Source organism: Oratosquilla oratoria, chromosome 11, assembly GCF_046742065.1.
Source record: "Oratosquilla oratoria isolate Oo_2021 chromosome 11, ASM4674206v1, whole genome shotgun sequence".
NCBI classification, from domain to species: Eukaryota; Metazoa; Arthropoda; class Malacostraca; order Stomatopoda; family Squillidae; genus Oratosquilla; species Oratosquilla oratoria.
The window spans coordinates 43,710,211-43,725,061 of NC_134787.1; the positions used below are offsets into that span (position 1 = coordinate 43,710,211).

The following is a 14,851-nucleotide window of genomic DNA, read 5'->3' on the forward strand; positions in this document are numbered from 1 at the left end:
AGATTGGCTGGCCGGGACGTCTTTGCGAACTATGCTTGCCAACTACAGCGAGTATAAAAACCACGCTCGAGTTGTGTGACGGCCAGTCTGGTTTTGACAAGACGCGCGTCACTACAGACCGTTGTAAAGATTTGGGCACGTGAAAACAAAGACTCAAAGTCCTGAGCAAGCACTATAGCACCATATTTACTTTCTTTTTTGGAAACCCGTAGAGGCCGCTCATGGGTGGCATTATGTGCGGGCGCTGAGCGGGAAATTAAGGGTTGGGGACAGGATCTAGACCAGAAATGAGGTTCGGATGAAGGTTAAGGGTGAAATCAGGGTCGGGATTAGGATTGAGGAGGGGGAGATAGTGATGGATGATACTGTTTTTAAAAATATCAAGAGTATGGCTATTGATCATGCTACTATACTATAAGGGTGGAGGTACGTAAGCTGCAAGAGCGAGAACACAGAAAGAACTATTGTTTTGAGCAAGATCTAAGAATATAAGGTCTAACCACTTCCGACCGAATTTCGAGGGAGTTGGCGCAGCGGGCCCGTGAACGTCACCTGGCTGTTCAAAGTGGGGTTAGCGGGTCCTATAGCTGCCAGTTGAAGCTGGTCCGTCGTTGGAAAATGACGTTGCCTTCGCTCGCACCGCTCCACGCAATTAGTTATATTCTGACAAATATTATATAAAATATATATATAAATATATATAAAATATCATAGTTCCTGTCTATATATATGAATATATAATATATATGATATATAATATATATATATATATATATAATATATAAAATATTATAGTTCCTGTCTTCCTTGGCGTTTCACAGTTTTCTTCAGTGTATCACAAAGAGAAAATGGACTCAGCCAAATGACGTCAGAAGCTGCGCAGAAGAATTCTAACGATCTGACCTGTATATTTAGACCTTGGTTTTGAGAGGGTTTTTGAACATTATTGCCTCTGGTGTGCAGTCCAAATTCAGTGAAATGTCTATGTTTTTGCTTAATAAAGAGATTTTCCAATGATGATATTAGTTATACATCCTTGACAGAAATGTACTATTGAAACAGACTTATAAAGTTAAACATTCACCCAGCTCTGAATGTCCATAGGGACCTGTAAATGTCAATTCTCTTCTTAACATTTCTAAATGATCGTGATATTTTAGAATTGGGGATAAGCGAAACCTGATTGACCAACACTATAACTGATGAACTAGTCAACATCCCAAGTTATATAATATTAGTAATACGAAATGACAATAATAGTAATATTCCCAAGCAGGACTTCACGTAAAGTGAGGTTGATGTTGGTATTCCTAATATATTGGTGGTTCACCTTGTTGACTTCAATGTCTACAGTAGTATCTAGTTACAGTGTGTCACCTGCTTTCAATACATTTCTTTGGAGAATGAGGTGCTTATTTGTTTATTTATTTATTCATTTATTTATATATTTATCTATTTATTTTTGTTTTGGCAAAAATGTGATCTTCATGGATGATTTCAACTTACTTACCATTGCATGGTGAGTTCATTCTGAACTTTCTCCCACAGATGCCAGTTTTCATAATTGTTTCATCCTTTTAGGTTTAACACAGTGGGTTCACGAATCCATTTTTTAACACAGGCATATTCTCTATTTTATTTTCACTTCAGAGGAAGACAGGTATTCAACGTGGAAGTGGGTACCAACTCCTTTTCCTAATTGCGAGCACTCATCAGTCATATGTTAACATACCAAGTTCCTCACCACATTAACGATACATCTACACACAGATCATACTATAGGTAATTACATGATGAATTACTATTTGCTTCATGTTGACTGGGGGTAATGAATTCATGAATATCGACGAAATGTACACTCACTTTTTTGGCATTGTTAATTCATTAATTGATATGTATGTACCTTTAGTTACTGTTAATGATACTAGGTCTTTATGGCCAGTTTAAATCCATCCAGACATAAAACGGGAAAGGCGCAAATTGTGGATTGAACACGAACAACTTCGATCTCAACTGGGAAGTAAATATGATTTTGCAGCTATTTATACAGCTGTCATATATCAGTACAGAAACTTTGCTTTCTCCAAGCAAGTTGAATTTGAGTCTTCCCTTGTTCATACCATGGACGTAATCCTAAAGTATTCCACGCCTATATTAAAAATAAAAAAGGCAAGGTGGTATCAACCAGTGAAGTCGATCTCCTAATGGATTAGCGGTTGATGATCGACAGATTATGGCTGAAATATTTCCAGCTGACTTTTCTTCTGCGTACGTAGATGACATGCAGCCCAGTAATGCACCACATAAAAAAATTGCAGAAATTGGAGATCTACGAATTACACAGGAAGATGTAACCGGGGCGATTTCTGAATTGAAACCTTTTCAGTTATAGTCCCAGATGAGCATCCATATTTTCCAAATTCTTGTATTGATCAATTATCATATCCGTTGTCTTCTTTGGTTGTTCCAATACTCAAGAAGGGCTCACGATCAGATCCTCTTGAATACAAATAAGTCTCATGAGTGTGTTGTAAGTCACTGGAAAGGATAATTGTTAAATTTATTTACGATTGTATACACAGTAATAATGCATTGACTCCGAACCAGTTTGGATTTCGCCCTGTATCAGCTGTTGATGACCTGTAATATAACCCTGGACCTGGACCAAGGTAAAGTTATTTGTCTGTTGCTATTTGATTACTCTAAGGCGTTCAGTGTGGTTTATCATGACATTATGGTTGAGAAATCAACTTACTTAGGGATTACGGGTAGAATGATGTTTTGAATAAAGGGAATTGACATCAAAAGTGACAAAATTTTCACATTGAATGAGAATCAGACAAGAAACAATGGTCTCAAACTATCCGGAAATAGATTAAATTTGGAAGTAGGTAGAAACAACTTTGCCAACCGTGTAGTTAATGAATGGAATAAACTTCCTGCACAGGTAGTGCAATGTAGTTCAGTTCGAAGCTTTAAGACTCATTTAGATAAACACCTAAGCAAGATGCTGTAATGATTATAATTTATTTTATATGATTTGTTTTTGCTTTGTTATCATTTGTCTGTCTGATTTTCATTTATCATTATAGTTATGTGTCAATTTATTATTATTTACTGTTTACCTGTTTGTTTGTTATTCAACTATACCTATGCATTTATTTATGTATTTTGTTTGTTGCATACATTATTATAGTTTTTTTTTTATAATTATTATTTCATTATTATTATAATTTTTTTCCGCATCCGACCTAGATATGGACCAAAAGGTCTCCTGTCGGCATGCTCCGCCTTTGTAATCCTTTGTAAACAAGCGCAACATGAATGTTACAGTTGCCCGTAAAAAAAAGTGTTCCTTAGGGGTTCGTTTTGGGACCCTTACTATTTTTGCTATATATCATCTTCATTGGTAATGAACTAATGGCTACAAACATAATATCTGCTGACGATTTAAAGTTGTATATGCAATGTTTCTCAACATTTCAAACTTTGAGGACTCCTTATATTATTTCTTTGTCGCGGCTCGTGCCGCTTAAATTCTTCTTATCGGCTTAAGAAACCTGCACAGCGAAGCTATAGCGATAATCCCATACCACACTCCTGGTCATATGGCCATTTCCCGAAGGTTGAGTGTGGTTTGAATTTTCCGCCAAAATCATCGGAAATTTAAAATTCCCGGCTCTGTGCAGGCATGCGCATTGTCGACCCCACCTCCCCCTCCCTATCCCCTCCCTTCTTACCCGGCTAGCTCGAGCCGGACGTCGCGTCACTTCAATGAGAAATGAAGGCTTCGCCTGTGGGAGGAGGGAGGGACCCTAAATCTGTGCAGGTTTCTTAAGCCGATAAGAAGAATTTAAGCGGCACGAGCCGCGACAAAGAAATATTATCGGCTGAAAGAAACCTGCACAGCGAAGCTATGCATGAGACGAGGACAGGTGGGAGGAGAGGTGAAGCCTGAATCAAACCGTTATTACGTGTGTCTTTCCTATGGGAGACTTATTCATTTTATCACTCAGTAGAGGGGAGACAGAAACGTCAAGTACCCACGCCGAAGAATGTGACATGCACAACATTGCACTGTTCACACAATGCGTAAATTATACGAAATTTGTATCCTGTTCAACGGTTCCTGGCCCCTCCCCACTCCTCGGTCGCCCTTTGCCCCCTCCACTTTTTTGAGATGAGAGGGGTGGAGCCGTTTCCATGGCGACACATGGGACAGGGGCGACCGAGTGGTAGAGACACCGTGTCCCCAAGGGAGTCGTCGATGTCCAGTCCCTAGGTCCCGCACCCGCTCCACAGAGTGGGTGCGGAGAAACTCCAGCGACCGGCGTAGGGCCCCCGACCGAAGCCAGGGACGCAACAACCTGTGGAGTGCTGAGGGTATCGGCCCGGGCAGGTCACGCGGGAGAAGCAGTATGCTCCTGTCGACCTCCCGTACCAGCCGTCGGCGCCCCAAGCGGCTCAGTGGAAGGGCCGGGGTCGCGAAGTTGAGGCCCCCCCCCCCCGCCACCGAAGGAGGGAGGACGTGTGAGAGAAGCACGCTCTTTTGGCGCAGGGGAGCACCCGAAGGACGCTGACTGTGTCCCACTCAATCCCGAGCCAATAAAGTCTCTGTGTGGGAGCAAGGGCAGACCCGTCCCAGTCCACCCCGAACTCCACGTCCGCCAACACACTCAGAGCCACTGAGATGTCGGCCGATGCACCCTCCCCGGTGGGCAAATGCATCAACTAGCCGTCTAGGAACATGAGTGTGGAGACGCTTGCTTCCGTCCAACGTACGCCTACCACTCTCACTAGTTTCGTGAAGATCCTCGGGGTAAGCGAGAAACCGAAAGGGAGTATGCGAGGCCAAGTTCGTTTCCGAGCGACCTCGTCCGTGGGCGTTAGTCAAGAGGCTTCGTCCTGGGTGAAGACGTTCCCTGAGCGTCTCCCACGAAGACGGGCCTGGACCCTCGGTATGTATCCAACTCACCCCAAGTCTTCCCGCGGGAAGTTCTCGAAGCCCGTGGCGAGCGTCTTCATCCAATAGTGTGCTATGGCAATTTGTGACGTCTCATCACCCACAAGCGGACTTCTATATGTTTGATACCTAGTGACATCATGTGATTATACTGTGACGTCACCGGATTGATCATGGCGCCATAGGATCGTCTCGTGACGTCACAGGGACACAAATTGACGTCATAGGACTACATGGTGACGTCAATTTATCACAATGACGTCATCTTATCATACCGTGACATCACTGAGTCACAGTGAGCGTTGAAATAAATTTTGACATGGTAAAATTCTGGACCATCATGACTGTAGATTAAATTAAGTTGAATAGGAAAAGTCATGTTCATTTCGACCTAAGTCACAGTGAGCGTCGAAATTAATTTTAACATGGTAAAATTCTCGACCATCATGACTGTAGATTAAATTAAGTTGAATAGGAAAAGTCATGTTCATGTTGACCTGAGTCACAGTGGGCGTTGAATTAGTTTAACATGGTAAAATTCTTGACCATCATGACTACAGATTAGCTTAAGTTGAATAGGAAAAGTCATGGTCATTTCGACCTAAGTCACAGTGAGCGTCGAAATTAATTTTAACATGGTAAAATTCTCGACCATCATGACTGTAGATTAAATTAAGTTGAATAGGAAAAGTCATGTTCATGTCGACCTGAGTCACAGTGGGCGTTGAATTAGTTTAACATGGTAAAATTCTTGACCATCATGACTACAGATTAGCTTAAGTTGAATAGGAAAAGTCATGGTCATTTCGACCTAAGTCACAGTGAGCGTCGAAATCAATTTTAACATGGTAAAATTCTCGACCATCATGACTGTAGATTAGCTCAAGTTGAATAGGAAAAGTCATGTCCATTTCCACCTGAGTCACGGTGAGCGTCGAAATTAATTTTAACATGGTAAAATTCTCGACCATCATGACTGTAGATTAGCTCAAGTTGAATAGGAAAAGTCATGGTCATTTCGACCTGTTTTTTTTTTTTTTTTCTCCAAGGTCAAGGCATTTTATTTATGTAATACCTAGCACTTTGCGCCAACTTAAACTGTACTATTTAAAACCGATTTTCCTCTTCTCATTACACTAAATGATTGTAGTTTCTTTGAACTAATTTATACTCATTTTAACTAACACTAGACTCCCCAAGTCTAAAGTTCTTTTGTGTTTTACTTGGGGGTGGAACATCAGGTAAGTCATCTTTAAACTCAAGCCAAGTGAAGTTGATAAGAGGTTGGCTGTGGCTCATGAGAAGGGCTGGGTGTTTTTTTTTTTTTTTTTTTTTTTAAGAAACCTGGAAGGAGGGTGGTGCCGTGAGGCGTTAGAAGACCATTGAAGCTCGGAGGTATGGGGCTGCCGAGGCCTGATGATCCTCGGGGAGCCACCCTCCGTATCATAAGACACGTCCCCTTGTCCTCCAAGAGGCCCGGGTTCTTACCACGGACGACTTGAGGACGTATGGGGAACGGAGTACGAGTGGAAAAGGTCAAAGTCTACGCCTAGGGCCTGACAAAGAAAGTTATAAGGCGTTAAAGGACCATTATTGGTCGAAGGTATGGGGCTGCCGAGGCCTGATGACCCTCGGGGCGTCACCCTCCGTATCATAGGACACGTCCCCTTGTCCTCCGAGAGGCCCGGATTCTTACCACGTACGACTCGAAGACGTATGGGGAACGGATTACGAGTGGAAAAGGTCAAAGTCTACGCCTAGGGCCTCACAAAGGGAGCCATTAAGGCGTTAGAGGACCATTATTGGTCGGATGTATGGGGCTGCCGAGAGGCCTGATGACCCTCGGGGGCACCCCCTCCGTACCATAGGACACGTCCCCCTCTCTTCCGAGAGGCCCGGGTTCTTACCGCGGACGACCCGAAGACGTATGGGGAACGGATTACGATCGTATAAGGTCAAAGTCTACGCCTAGGGCCTGACGAAGCAAGCTATGAGGCTGTTAGAGGACCATTGATGACCGGAGGTTTGGGGCTGCCGAGAGGCCTGATGACCCTGGGGGGCGCCACACTCCGTACCATAAGACACGTCCCCCTGTCTTCAAAGAGGCCCGGGTTCTTACCACGGACGGCCTGGAGACGGGGACGTATTGCGATCGTATATGGTCAAAGTCTACGCCTAGGGCCTGATACAAACCGTGAGGCAATAGAGGACCGATGATGGTCAGAGGTATGGCGCTGCCGAGAGGCCTGATGACCCTGGGGGGCGCCACACTCCGTACCATAAGACACGTCCCCCCCGTCTTCAAAGAGGCCCGGGTTCTTACCACGGACGGCCTGGAGACGGGGACGTATTGCGATCGTATATGGTCAAAGTCTACGCCTAGGGCCTGAAACAAACCGTGAGGCAATAGAGGACCGATGATGGTCGGAGGTATGGCGCTGCCGAGAGGCCTGATGACCCTGGGGGGCGCCACCCTCCGTACCATAAGACACGTCCCCCTGTCTTCCGAGAGGCCCGGGTTCTTACCACGGACGGCCTGAAGACGGGGACGGATTGCGATCGTATATGGTCAAAGTCTACGCCTAGGGCCTGATACAAACCGTGAGGCAATAGAGGACCGATGATGGTCAGAGGTATGGCGCTGCCGAGAGGCCTGATGACCCTGGGGGGCGCCACACTCCGTACCATAAGACACGTCCCCTGTCCTCCGAGAGGACCCGGGTTGTTTACCAGGGACGGCTCGAAGACGGGGACGGATTGTGCTCGTATAAAATCAAAGTCGAAGAATGAGACAAACCAGCAGCCAAGCGGAAAGCGATAAAACTAACAGACGATTAACCAGCAGGAAACGGGACCGCCTGCTCCCATGTGGGCAGCGAGTTAACCACTCGGTCCCGTTTCCGCGATCTAAGTGACGCGACGTCCGGCTCGAGCTAGCCGGGTAAGAAGGGAGGGGATAGGGAGGGGGAGGTGGGGTCGACAATGCGCATGCCTGCACAGAGCCGGGAATTTTAAATTTCCGATGATTTTGGCGGAAAATTCAAACCACACTCAACCTTCGGGAAATGGCCATATGACCAGGAGTGTGGTATGGGATTATCGCTATAGCTTCGCTGTGCAGGTTTCTTTCAGCCGATAATGACTTGTATATTCAGGGGACCCCTTGATATGGAATTAGATAGGATATAGTCACTCTATATTTGTGTAAAAGGATTATTGATAAATTTTTCCACAGGGAGAAACTAGAAAAAATCGACATCTCGATTAAGACACATTGTGTAATGAATTATAAAAAAGGAAAAAAAAAAATGAATTGGGACACAATGGAAATAAGCTTAGGGTGCATCCCCACTATGCCGGTCGGCTGGCATGATCGGCAAGGCCGAGTCAGTGAAGACGTGACCGTTGGTTTGCATCGTAAGCCGATCTACATGCCGATCCTAACCCGAACGGTGGCGGTCTCTCATCAAAGGAAGCCGATCGGCTTCTCTAGGTGTGGACGCCAGGCGGCCGATAGTGTTGCCGTCCTGCGGAAACTCGTCATCAAAACGGATAGATACGTCATGCTGGGGACATGACGTCATCAGCGGAATTATGTCCGTAATGTCCCTTTTCTTCTTAAATTCAGAAGTATATGGTAGAAAAAGATAAAATTACAATTGGTTTGTCTTGTTATTGTATTCCCTAAATTAAAATAGGTTTAATCACGTACGAATATCACTATGAATGGTGGTACGAGGTGATTACCTACACTGGACTACGGAAATGTCCAGCTCAGTATTTTATTACTAGACTTCCTCGTTGCATTTACCTCTGTGACATATCACAAAACTACCATCCTCCCTCACCTACACTTATTCAGAGTGCAATGTAACCTAGGTTGGCCAGATACAAGCCCATATGTCACATCATTACATTACAATCATATCACTGGGCAAATCGACAGCTATCTCAGATACAGCAGTAGCAGGACCAATGAGATCCAACAAAGTCTGAAAGTCAATGTTTGTCATGCGAAAGAAATTTCGAAATCCCATATCACATCGGTATTCTAAGTTTAACTCGTTTGCATTGTCTAAAATCAAGTCTTTCATTAAATCACTTCCACTGTATATATTTCGACTCTTGAGACTTGGACGAACCCAAAATCTTTTTTTGCGAGCAGGTACACAAAAATCGGTAATTATCGGCTGAAAGAAACCTGCACAGCGAAGCTATAGCGATAATCCCATACCACACTCCTGGTCATATGGCCATTTCCCGAAGGTTGAGTGTGGTTTGAATTTTCCGCCAAAATCATCGGAAATTTAAAATTCCCGGCTCTGTGCAGGCATGCGCATTGTCGACCCCACCTCCCCCTCCCTATCCCCTCCCTTCTTACCCGGCTAGCTCGAGCCGGACGTCGCGTCACTTAGATCGCGGAAACGGAACCGAGTGGTTAACTCGCTGCCCACATGGGAGCAGGCGGTCCCGTTTCCTGCTGGTTAATCGTCTGTTAGTTTTATCGCTTTCCGCTTGGCTGCTGGTTTGTCTCATTCTTCGACTTTGATTTTATACGAGCACAATCCGTCCCCGTCTTCGAGCCGTCCCTGGTAAACAACCCGGGTCCTCTCGGAGGACAGGGGACGTGTCTTATGGTACGGAGTGTGGCGCCCCCCAGGGTCATCAGGCCTCTCGGCAGCGCCATACCTCTGACCATCATCGGTCGTCTATTGCCTCACGGTTTGTATCAGGACCTAGGCGTAGACTTTGACCATATACGATCGCAATACGTCCCCGTCTCCAGGCCGTCCGTGGTAAGAACCCGGGCCTCTTTGAAGACAGGGGGACGTGTCTTATGGTACGGAGTGTGGCGCCCCCCAGGGTCATCAGGCCTCTCGGCAGCCCCAAACCTCCGGTCATCAATGGTCCTCTAACAGCCTCATAGCTTGCTTCGTCAGGCCCTAGGCGTAGACTTTGTCCTTATACGATCGTAATCCGTTCCCCATACGTCTTCGGGTCGTCCGCGGTAAGAACCCGGGCCTCTCGGAAGAGAGGGGGACGTGTCCTATGGTACGGAGGGGGTGCCCCCGAGGGTCATCAGGCCTCTCGGCAGCCCCATACATCCGTACAATAATGGTCCTCTAACGCCTTAATGGCTCCCTTTGTGAGGCCCTAGGCGTAGACTTTGACCTTTTCCACTCGTAATCCGTTCCCCATACGTCTTCGAGTCGTACGTGGTAAGAATCCGGGCCTCTCGGAGGACAAGGGGACGTGTCCTATGATACGGAGGATGACGCCCCGAGGGTCATCAGGCCTCGGCAGCCCCATACCTTCGACCAATAATGGTCCTTTAACGCCTTATAACTTTCTTTGTCAGGCCCTAGGCGTAGACTTTGACCTTTTCCACTCGTACTCCGTTCCCCATACGTCCTCAAGTCGTCCGTGGTAAGAACCCGGGCCTCTTGGAGGACAAGGGGACGTGTCTTATGATACGGAGGGTGGCTCCCCGAGGATCATCAGGCCTCGGCAGCCCCATACCTCCGAGCTTCAATGGTCTTCTAACGCCTCACGGCACCACCCTCCTTCCAGGTTTCTTAAAAAAAAAAAAAAAAAAAAAAAAAAAATCACCACCCAGCCCTTCTCATGAGCCACAGCCAACCTCTTATCAACTTCACTTGGCTTGAGTTTAAAGATGACTTACCTGATGTTCCACCCCCAAGTAAAACACAAAAGAACTTTAGACTTAGGGAGTCTAGTGTTAGTTAAAATGAGTATAAATTAGTTCAAAGAAACTACAATCGTTTAGTGTAATGAGAAGAGGAAAATCAGTTTTAAATAGTACAGTTTAAGTTGGCGCAAAGTGCTAGGTATTACATAAATAAAATGCCTTGACCTTGGAAAAAAACAAAAAAAAAAAACAGGTCGAAATGGACACTTCTCCTATTCAACTTAAGCTAATCTATAGTCATGATGGTCAAGAACTTTACCATGTTGAAATTAATTTCAACGCTCACTGTGACTCAGGTCGAAATGACCATGACTTTTCCTATTCAACTTGAGCTAATCTACAGTCATGATGGTCGAGAATTTTACCATGTTAAAATTAATTTCGACGCTCACCGTGACTCAGGTGGAAATGGACATGACTTTTCCTATTTAACTTGAGCTAATCTACAGTCATGATGGTCGAGAATTTTACCATGTTAAAATTGATTTCGACGCTCACTGTGACTTAGGTCGAAATGACCATGACTTTTCCTATTAAACTTAAGCTAATCTGTAGTCATGATGGTCAAGAATTTTACCATGTTAAACTAATTCAACGCCCACTGTGACTCAGGTCGACATGAACATGACTTTTCCTATTCAACTTAATTTAATCTACAGTCATGATGGTCGAGAATTTTACCATGTTAAAATTAATTTCGACGCTCACTGTGACTTAGGTCGAAATGACCATGACTTTTCCTATTCAACTTAAGCTAATCTGTAGTCATGATGGTCAAGAATTTTACCATGTTAAACTAATTCAACGCCCACTGTGACTCAGGTCAACATGAACATGACTTTTCCTATTCAACTTAATTTAATCTACAGTCATGATGGTCGAGAATTTTACCATGTTAAAATTAATTTCGACGCTCACTGTGACTTAGGTCGAAATGAACATGACTTTTCCTATTCAACTTAATTTAATTTACAGTCATGATGGTCCAGAATTTTACCATGTCAAAATTTATTTCAACGCTCACTGTGACTCAGTGATGTCACGGTATGATAAGATGACGTCATTGTGATAAATTGACGTCACCATGTAGTCCTATGACGTCAATTTGTGTCCCTGTGACGTCACGAGACGATCCTATGGCGCCATGATCAATCCGGTGACGTCACAGTATAATCACATGATGTCACTAGGTATTAAACATATAGAAGTCCGCTTGTGGGGGATGGGACGTCACAAATTGCCATAGCACACTATTGGATGAAGACGCTCGCCACGGGCTTCGAGAACTTCCCGCGGGAAGACTTGGGGTGAGTTGGATACATACCGAGGGTCCAGGCCCTTCTTCGTGGGAGACGCTCAGGGAACGTCTTCACCCAGGACGAAGCCTCTTGACTGACGCCCACGGACGAGGTCGCTCGGAAACGAACTTGGCATCGCATACTCCCTTTCGGTTTCTCGCTTACCCCGAGGATCTTCACGAAACTAGTGAGAGTGGTAGGCGTACGTTGGACGGAAGCAAGCGTCTCCACACTCATGTTCCTAGACGGCTAGTTGATGCATTTGCCCACCGGGGAGGGTGCATCGGCCGACATCTCAGTGGCTCTGAGTGTGTTGGCGGACGTGGAGTTCGGGGTGGACTGGGACGGGTCTGCCCTTGCTCCCACACAGAGACTTTATTGGCTCGGGATTGAGTGGGACACAGTCAGCGTCCTTCGGGTGCTCCCCTGCGCCAAAAGAGCGTGCTTCTCTCACACGTCCTCCCTCCTTCGGTGGCGGGGGGGGGGGGGCCTCAACTTCGCGACCCCGGCCCTTCCACTGAGCCGCTTGGGGCGCCGACGGCTGGTACGGGAGGTCGACAGGAGCATACTGCTTCTCCCGCGTGACCTGCCCGGGCCGATACCCTCAGCACTCCACAGGTTGTTGCGTCCCTGGCTTCGGTCGGGGGCCCTACGCCGGTCGCTGGAGTTTCTCCGCACCCACTCTGTGGAGCGGGTGCGGGACCTAGGGACTGGACATCGACGACTCCCTTGGGGACACGGTGTCTCTACCACTCGGTCGCCCCTGTCCCATGTGTCGCCATGGAAACGGCTCCACCCCTCTCATCTCAAAAAAGTGGAGGGGGCAAAGGGCGACCGAGGAGTGGGGAGGGGCCAGGAACCGTTGAACAGGATACAAATTTCGTATAATTTACGCATTGTGTGAACAGTGCAATGTTGTGCATGTCACATTCTTCGGCGTGGGTACTTGACGTTTCTGTCTCCCCTCTACTGAGTGATAAAATGAATAAGTCTCCCATAGGAAAGACACACGTAATAACGGTTTGATTCAGGCTTCACCTCTCCTCCCACCTGTCCTCGTCTCATGCATAGCTTCGCTGTGCAGGTTTCTTTCAGCCGATAATATTTCTTTGTCGCGGCTCGTGCCGCTTAAATTCTTCTTATCGGCTTAAGAAACCTGCACAGATTTAGGGTCCCTCCCTCCTCCCACAGGCGAAGCCTTCATTTCTCATTGAAGTGACGCGACGTCCGGCTCGAGCTAGCCGGGTAAGAAGGGAGGGGATAGGGAGGGGGAGGTGGGGTCGACAATGCGCATGCCTGCACAGAGCCGGGAATTTTAAATTTCCGATGATTTTGGCGGAAAATTCAAACCACACTCAACCTTCGGGAAATGGCCATATGACCAGGAGTGTGGTATGGGATTATCGCTATAGCTTCGCTGTGCAGGTTTCTTAAGCCGATAAGAAGAATTTAAGCGGCACGAGCCGCGACAAAGAAATATTATAGCAGCCGCTGTCAACAGAACTGCATCGTCTTCGTCACTCATCTTGCGTTGCGTGGCACGTACTGACTGAAAGTCTAGTGAGTACCTGTGCCGAAATGCAGAGGGCCGATTGTATTTGCCGTGTGGCAAAGCCCATCGGCATAGTGGAGATGCACCTTTACATGCTTTTTTGTGTTATCCTCGGCATTTATAACTGTTATTTCAAACTATGTGTTCTTTTCTTTATCTGCACTTCATATATATTGATTTAATGACAAATGAAATTACTTACTATAATTAACTGTAACACGTTGAATTCCCCGTACTATAGACTTATTGGTAGGTTTCTGTGGCCCCTTGGTTAAGGAACACTGGTATATAAATTAAAGCTGGATCTGCTGAAGATATACTACTTGCAGAGCAGAATTACCAAAATGACATTAATCAACTGCTTCAAAATCAATCTTGGAACCTTACGCTCAATCCTTGCAAATGTGTACCTATCAGGTTTTCAAGGACGCCATTCTAGAACTCTGCTTTGGATCTTGGTGTTATGGTAGATGATAAGTTCAAGTTTCATGAAAATGTTGCTAATACTTTTAATAAAGCAAGCGGCGTAGCTCAATATTTTCAAGGCACTTGTCAATAGGGAGGCATCTTTTATGGCGATTCTCTTTGTTATTCATGTCACACCAGCTCTCGAGTATGCCGCTTCAGTGTGGAACTTGGGCTGTATTGGAAATCTAAAGCAGGCCCTAGACGATCAAGCTGATTGATCAAAAGCTGGACGCAATTACTTGAAGAAAGCATGCTTGACCGTCTAAGAGTTGTTTTGACGATTGACGGTGATTGATAGAAAGTTTGAATGACTCAAGCTCAATCACTGACGCTTGATCGTCTAGGGCAGTGGTTCTTAACCTTTTTTGGCAGCGACCCAAAATTTTGCACAAATCAAGCATCGCGACCCAAAATTTTGCACAAATTAAGCATCGCGACCCAAGCCTACAAATAAATTTTCTGCTTTGGAGTTTTTATTTAATCATGGTCTGCTTAGAATCCTAAAACTAGGCATCATGTATTTTAATTATTACAGTATATAATTATAATATATTTGTAGTGGGAAAATAATTATTTTCTGCAAACCCTTAGCGACCCAATAAAATGGCTTGGCGACCCAAATTTGGGTCGCGACCCAGGGGTTAAGAAACACTGGTCTAGGGCAACTTTGATCAAGCATTGCGTCAGTCATTCGTAGGCAGCTATGGAAGAAGAACGTGTGACAGAGCGTGAGTTCACAAGCCTCCTAATTGAATTATTATTATATAGGGATAACCCTTAACTTTGGAGAGTGAAAAGTAAAGATTACTTTAATCGAAATAAAAAATGTGCAGCACTACTAAAAATAACGCGTGCTTTGC

The 14,851-nt window shown here is 45.5% G+C and overlaps 1 protein-coding gene across 3 annotated transcripts in view; it reads right to left on the reverse strand.

Moving 5' to 3' along the window:
• LOC143029766 (uncharacterized) overlaps window positions 1-14,851 on the reverse strand; it is a 55,948-nt gene that overhangs the window by 33,507 nt on the left and 7,590 nt on the right. For 2 of the 3 annotated variants that reach the window (XM_076192682.1, XM_076192680.1), the window contains exon 1: window positions 1-403. This exon is cut by the window's left edge and continues 1,496 nt beyond it. The exons of the other annotated variant lie outside the window; for it this stretch is intronic. The gene's annotated coding sequence lies outside the window, so the exon portion shown is untranslated. Of the gene's footprint in view, window positions 404-14,851 lie in introns of those variants that run through there. 3 annotated transcript variants of the gene reach the window in all.